Consider the following 8162-nt stretch of genomic DNA (forward strand, 5'->3'; position numbering starts at 1 on the left):
TGGTGCGCGATATTCAACCCATGGCTCAATTATGATCCGTACGGTGTTGATGTCATAAATACAGGAGGATCCAGTGCGGAATCCTGCTTGTTCAGCATCGAGTATGGCCTCTAGTTGTTCTCTGATGCGCTCCAGTATGACTTTTGCTACTATTTTGGCAACGGCAGCTAGAACGCAAATTCCTCTCTAGTTTTCGCACTTTGTAAAGATCTCCTTATTTGGAAGCTTGATGATAATTCCCTTCTTCCACTCGTGGGGGAAGCTTTCAGTTGTCCAGACTTCTTTTATGACGTTGGCGATGCTTGTAAAAGCTCTGCGGGAATTCCATCAATAGTCATACCGCTTTGTTGTTTTTAAGTGCTTTAATTGCGGCAACGATTTCATCTTTACTGAGAGATACGGTGCGGATTCGGGGATTAGTTTCTTCAGGTGCTTCAGAAGGTAACGGCTGCACGTTGTTTGCAAACACTCGTTTTAAAACCGAAGAAAAGTGTTCTTTCCACCTTCTGACTTGCGAAATGTTTACAGTACCATCTATTTCTTTCACCAGGTGTTGCTTTGAGCTGTGTGCACCGGTCAGCTCTTTGGTTATTCTGTAAACGGTGCTGCTGTCGCACCTGTATGCAGCATCTTTTGCTTCTTGAGTCCTTGCGTTGATGTAGTTACGTTATTGTTCATGCCACACAAGGACTCCATCTCGGTTCTTTCTTTCCCTTGTGCAGCAGTTATTCGAGCCCTTAATTTTTTGCGTTCGTTGATCCATGCCCAACATTCTTCTGAAAGCCAAGTGTTGTTGCTTCGTTCTTTCCGACTGACTATTCTGTCAGCACCTGAAATGAAATTTTTTTTACAGCATTTCAATGGTGTTCGATGTCGTCATGTACTGTGCTGCTGATTGTTCTCATTTTGTGACAGGTGGTCCCTAAATTGTTGACGTTTCGTGGTATCCTTTAGTCTGGCATGTTGAATTTGGTGGCCCGTGTTATTCCTAAGGATCTTCGAACTGTAGCTGTACGCAATCTTAGGGTTGCTATCATAAAGTGGTGGTAACGGGCAAGACCCATATCGCAATGTTTCGTACATCCAAGAGACTGCTCTTAAAGCGTCGACTAATCGCGAAGTGGTCAATTTGGTTGGAAGACGCTGACAGAGTTTGTGTTCAAAGATAGTGCCACAAATCACAAGGCTATTGGTGTTGCAATTGCCGACTCCGTGAACACCCATCACATGCCTTAGCCCGTTGTTGTTACTGCCAACCTTAGCATTGAAGTCAGACTAACATTGTATAATGGTTACGGGTCGTACTCTACTCTGAAATGTAGCTTTGATAAGCATTTCCCCATGGGGCTCCCACGAAATAAGGCTCCCGGTTGCCATTTTTGTAAGGAGTAACCCTTCTCCAGCTTCTCGAGCGTTTCCTGGATCGTGACCAGAGTAGAGCAGTACAGAGTTACATGTCGGTGACTTGTGTTTGCCCGATCCCAACCATTGCACTTCACTTAACTTTAAGATATCTATCATGCACCGCATAAATTCTCTATCTAAATGGAGTAATCTGGCATTGTGCGGACCTTCACCTCCTGCATCCAGAAGCGTACTCACATTCCAGAAACCAATCTTTGTCCTGGCATAATAGCCAAAAGTCATCAACGAGTTATAATTAATTAACCGAGGCGTAATTTCGGTGTCCGTAACTATCCTGAAGAGTCAGGAAACTTTACCCTTGCCATTTTTGCTAACTTATGTATATAGAGATACACAAATCATTGCTCGGGGCCACCACGAGGAGGTAAAGCAAGAACTTCGACATGGCAAGAAAGTTGCATTGCTGACCCTGACCAAGTTTTAGGAAATTAGCAAATACCCGATCTGCCATACCGCAGGCATCCCTGTAAAGCTATTCTCTTTAGATGATGTCATATGGGGCTTGAATATCTATAGAGTGATGCTGGGTATCGATTTGAAGTTTCTGTTTTTTTTTTTGCCAAGTTCTCCCGTAATGTGAATATTTGGTCAATGGTGGTTTTTTCCTGGTCTAAAGCAACACTGATAGGATCCTATCAATTTGTTGACGAACGGCTTCAGACATTCACGTAACCCACACTGATAACTACCCATCCCGTTAGTCGATTTGTCTTCCTCCAAAGGTTTGTAGGTTTTCGTATTTTGTTAAAAAAGTTGTTAGTTGAATTATTCAAAAATTACCAACAATATTTTGATTGATTTTAAAAACTGTTTGTGTTAACGAGATTTTTAGTCGAGAGATAAAATTAGTTTGAAGACAATATTTATTTTTAGTCAAAGGTAAATTTGTACAAACTTTTAATAATGTTTTCTTAGGTTTTTATTTTTTGAAAAAAAAAACTGTCAACTAAACTTTCTCAAATCCTTGTTGAAAACAATAAATTATAAAAGATTAAATTAATTTGAAGCCAATATCTTTAATTTTTGAAAAGATGTTTGAGTCTAAAATCAATTTTTATTCTTCGTTGTACAAAATTGTTTTGAGATTAAATCATTTTTTGTTCGTAAAACATTCAAGATGCAAATATTTTTTTTCAATTTTTTATAATATAATATACATACCTAAACAAAATTATTTAGACTCTAGGGACCCTCAACATTTTCAGTTTTACAAATCGGACCGATTACAATAACTTCCTATAGGAAGTTAAAAAAAGGCCAGGGTGCGAGCCACACTGATAACTTCTCATCCCGTCTATCGATTTGTCTTGCATAAAACTTTTCACAAAATATTCATAAAAATATGTTGTTGTTTTCCTAGTGCTTGAGTTGAAAACCATTTCTTATCAAATTTGATTTCGAAATCGACATTTTTTGTCGAAAACCAAAGCACAAAGTAAAATTCTGTTGTCAAAAATTTCAACTTAATGTCAACTAAGCAAATACTCACAATTTTAATTGCTATTACAAAAAAAAATATCTCTCTAGCGACTAAGTTAACATAAGTGCATAATATATTAAATAATAAGTACAAACAATAATTAGCGTTTCTGCTGTTTTTGAAAAAGAAGGTTGATAGAATTCGAAATTATAAACACAATATTGTGTGCTTCAATAATTCGAAAAAAAAATCTATTGAATATCATTCATCAAAAGCGCAATCAATCAAAATGTCTTTGAATGTTCTATTTACTCTTTAAATGCATGCAAACCGGCCCTGATGAATCTAAGTGTTCCACTTGGGTGTTAACTTTGCTAACATTCTTGAAGAAAGCTAGGATGTAATTATATAATTAACCAACTCACCAAAACACTCAAAAAAACTTGTAACAGCCGTTTACAAATTAAGTTTCAAAAAAAGAAGACTTTTTTCTTCTATATTTGAAGGAAGAAAAGAGAACAACTATGCATAGGTAAGCACACAGGAGTCAAATGGAGTTTAAGAGGATACTTGGGAAATCCAATCACAATCAGTCTCACAAGCATTTATAAGTTCGTAAGGTCGTTCGTTAGAGCAATATGCGGGACTCCATATCCTCCATCACATCTATAGAAAAATTGTACAGAAGAAACTCAAACTGAGTAGCACTATCTATACTTTGGATAACTATAATCGATTAAACGGGATTTCAACGTCTGCTTGGCGCCACCGTTAGTCGATGAGAATCTGTTAGCCTCGCCGATAGACGTTTGTATAATATACAAATGTACCTATACATACATCTATATTTATATACATATTTTCTCACATCTTTTCGTCCTTCACGTTTGTTGTAAATGTGTGTATTAAAGCGTGCAAAAAGGTAAAATATCGCAAACTTGTAGACATCGAATAAATGAGTCTATTCTGTTGTTCGGTTTATGTTTGATATATTGGCTGAAAAAGGTCGTAGCCAGGATATTCGAGTTTCTTTGTGCTATGTATTGTATTTTGGGGGTAAACTCACTCAAACTCTTAAAAAAGAGGGATACTAAATCCTTCCTTCATCCCTTCCTTTATCCACCTTCGACCATGGTCAGTGGTCAGGAGAAAGAATAAGTAGCGATTTTTCAACCGTTTACTTTTCGTTTCAGCAATTTGAAATCAACTTATGGTGTTAAGATAGGTGGATATATCATAATAATAAGTGGCTTAGTACATATACATACCTATAAAGTATACAAAAATTAAATGACTATTTTAACTGGACCATCAGTAATGACTACCTGATGATTTTGTTTTTGACATTATTTTCATAGCCTGTAGGCAGAGATCAGAAACAAGTTTTAAACTTATAAAAAGTTATTCAATAGTTGTTGATCAGTGAGATATGAAAAAATAAATTCATCTGCTAATTTTAATTAATAAGAATATCCGTTGATGTTTTTCAAACCAACCACCGATGTACTCATACGAAAATGTTAGTTGACAAAAGTTGCCTTTAAAAGAAATACCTGGACATCGAATATATTTCTTGACATATTTCAAAAAGCAGTTGTGTTTTTTCTCTAAGTTTAATTTTCATTTTCTGTTAAAGTGCTAAAGAATGAACTTCATTTATTTTAAACTTTCCATAAGAAGTTATTGTAATCGGTCAGATTTGTAGAATTACAAATTTGGACATTTCTCTACGTTTCAAGGTCCCTAGAATATAAATAAAAGATTTTAAGAGAAATGTGTGTCCGTACATACCTACACGCTTTTTTCGTCTCCCATATCTCAAGATCCAGTAGTGGTATCGACTTCATATACGCCGAAAAGACACTCAAAAAAATTAACACACAAACCAATAACGCCAGCGACTTTAATTAAGTTATATATTATATATTGTGACGTGATATCACACCAACATAATTTAAAAAAAAAAAGGCTGGGATGCGACCCAAACTGAAAACTTCCCATCCCGTCTGTCGATTTGTCTTCATTAAAAGTTTGTAGGTTTTCATGTTGGGTTAAAAAAGTTGTCAGTTGAGTTATTCTTAATTTTTTTTAAATTACCATCAATATTTTTCACATAAAGGAATAGCTTAGTTTGAACATCTAGTTTTGTTAAATAGGTTTTTAGTCGAAAACAAATTTTTACCAATTAAAGTAGCATTTCTTAAATTTTTACAAATTGGATGAATGAATTTGCTGATCTCCTTTTCCACGCTACTGAGTGTCAAAAATTCAAGCTTTTTAACTGCACCTGTAATCCTATGGTTACTTCCATAACATTTACGGATTCCATGAGCCGTAGTGATAATTGCTTCAAATTAGAAATAGTTAATGAATTCAAGTATTTGGGATTAATAATTGATTCTTGAATGAGTTTTTATAACCACACAGAGAATCTTAGACAATATTTTCGGTGCACTCTTAGAAACTTCTTCTTTTTGCGTAAAGTTTGCTCTTCCAAACTGCTACTTAAAATTTATTATGGCATTTTTCATTCGAAACTAGAATATGGAATTTCTTGTTGGGGAGGTTCATATTAAACAAAATACAACCTTTATTAATTTCGCAAAAAAGTGTTCTGAAGAAAATATGTGGTAAGCGTCGCCTGTACCCTAGTTCTCCACTTTTTAGAGATTTGAAAATTCTTTCAGTGAGACACATGTATTGTTATAAAGTTCTAAAAATTTTCTTTAAGAGATCAGGTAATCTTAATTTTAGAATAATTGATAATTATATTTTACGTGGAAATTTTTTTAACCAAGTTTCTATACCGGTATATCGAACAACCGCTTTTAGAAATTTTTATAATGTTTCCTCATGTCGGATATTTAATAGACTTCCCCATTCTATTAGGATGCAAACTTCTCATTTGTTATTTATGTAACAAGTTAAATATTGGCTCCTTAGTCTTGATAATGAAAGTATTGAATTTTTTGTAAATGGATCTACCTGATGTTTTCTTGAAATGTTTAACTTCAATTTAATTTAACTTCTGTATGCATTACATAAATGTATGATATTTTAACTTTCTTTTTTTAAATTTTCTTTTAAGGGTCAACCCACCCATTTTAATTAATAAATGTAAAATTTTTCTTAGAGTGGCAATAACTCTATTTTTTATAAAAATATTTTTGTCACTTATTTCTTTTCATCTTATTGTTTTTATTTGGATTTTAAGAAATAAAATGTTTAATCTAAAAAAAAAAAATATCATCAAGAACCGAACCTCAATTTTTACCAAATTTGCCTACTATTTCTTGTAGATTTTATTTTTTTATTGAAAAAACGAAATGTTAGATTTTTATAAAAAAAACTACTGAACATCAAAAAACAATATTTTCTGTGAAATAAAAAAAGTTTGAAAACAATATTTTTAATTTTTACTAACTTTTAGTGTTGTTTTTGTGTTAGGTTTTTATTTTTTGTAAAAAAACTGTCAATTCCATTTCTCTCAAAATTTTACTGAATTTTGGAAACAATATTTTTCAAAAGATAAAAGTAGTTTAAAACCAAAATCTCAAAGTTTTGAAAAGATATTTGACCCGCAAAATAATTTTTACCAACTTTTATTCATTTTTTTGTTTAGGTTTTTTATTTTTTGTTAAAAAACTGTCAATTCGATTTATCTCAACATTTGTCCCAATGTTGAAAACAATTTTTCTTATAATATAAAATTAGTAAGAGGCCATTATCTCAAATTTTTGAAAAAGTATTCGTGTCCAGATTCATTTTTTACCAACTTTTGTTAAATTTTCTTTTGAGTTTTAATTTTTTGTGAAAAAAAACTGACAATTCAATTTTTCTCAAAATTGTACAGAATGTTGAAAACAATATTTTTATAAGATGAAATAAGTTTGAAGCCATAATCTCAAGTTTTTGAAAAGATATATGAATCGAAATTCAATTTTTACCAACTTTAAGTATTGTTTTTTTTATATTTTTATTTTTTATAAAAAAATGTAAATTTGATTTTTCTCAAAATTTTACCAGATATTCAAAAGTTTTTCGTTGCACAAAATTATTTTGGAGATGAAATCATTTTTACTCATAAAATTTTCGAGGTGACACATTTTTTTCTAGTTTTTCGTTTTGAAATCCAACAATTTCTTCATATGCAAAATATTGTTGGTAATTCCTAATCTTTTAGAAAAACTCAACTGACAACCTTTTTTTCAAAACACGTAAACCTACAAACTGATAAGAAATGGTTTTGACTTAATTAGGACAACAAAGAAAAATATTGACTTCAAATTATTTATCTTACACAAAATATTGTTATGAATATTTTGTTTAAGTATTGAGCAAGACAAATCAACAGAGGGGATGGGAAGTTTTCAGTGTGGGTTACATTCCAGCCTCTTTTAACGTTTGTGATTAAATAAATATTTTAAAAATTATTGAGGCATAAAACATTAAAAAATTTAAAAAAAAAACCGTGTAGTTTTCAATAAGGATACATTATATTGTGTCTAATATGTGACCTAATTTTTTGTTTGGGTATACAAAAATACATAGTTCTAGAATTAAAGCGTTTTCTTATAGAAATAATTTTATCTTTTAATCATCGTGCAGTAACTTTCTTTCCTCTGAGGGTTAAATTAAGTAAACATTAAACAATCGATTTCCCAAGATGTTTAAGACGTTTTATTTTATTGGATGTGGGAAATTTATGTGAGAATTAGACCCCTAATAACCATATGTGTCGAGGGAGAGGAAGAGAACATTTTAGTTCCTTTCGCATGTTGCAACCAGTAAAAACTTGGGGCGCAAGGACTGGAAGTAGTGTAAGCACTCTTTTCTATCCTAGTTTAGTTCACATCGGAAATCTATGAAAAAAATAAAGTGGTTTGTCTTTGTATTATTTGTAACATAGTTTAAAAATTTATTTTAAGTATTTTTTTAAAAATCTACCAAATATGAAACTATCCTTTTTTATCTCATAAGTGCGAGTTCAATTTCTCACTTGTATTGTCTTTCACTCAACGATTCAATTAAATTTAAATTCGAATGTATACTAATTAAACTTTCATAGTTAAAAATGAAATATACAGATATGGACATTAAATAGACACAGAGACATCCGCTATGAGTAAAAGCAAATTAAAACAACAACAAGCATTAGAAGTAGTTTTAACCCTTAACAAAAGAAAAAAGTTAGACTATCTTATGCAAAATAACATGGGTTTAATTTTTGTTTAGCTTGTTGATTGTTTGGAGATGAACCGCTCCTTAGGTAAGACTGTGTTTTTGGTGGACATTAGAATAGAAACAGGAACTTAAT

The sequence above is a fragment of the Eupeodes corollae genome, chromosome 1 (genome assembly GCF_945859685.1).
Source record: "Eupeodes corollae chromosome 1, idEupCoro1.1, whole genome shotgun sequence".
In the NCBI taxonomy this organism is placed as follows: domain Eukaryota; kingdom Metazoa; phylum Arthropoda; class Insecta; order Diptera; family Syrphidae; genus Eupeodes; species Eupeodes corollae.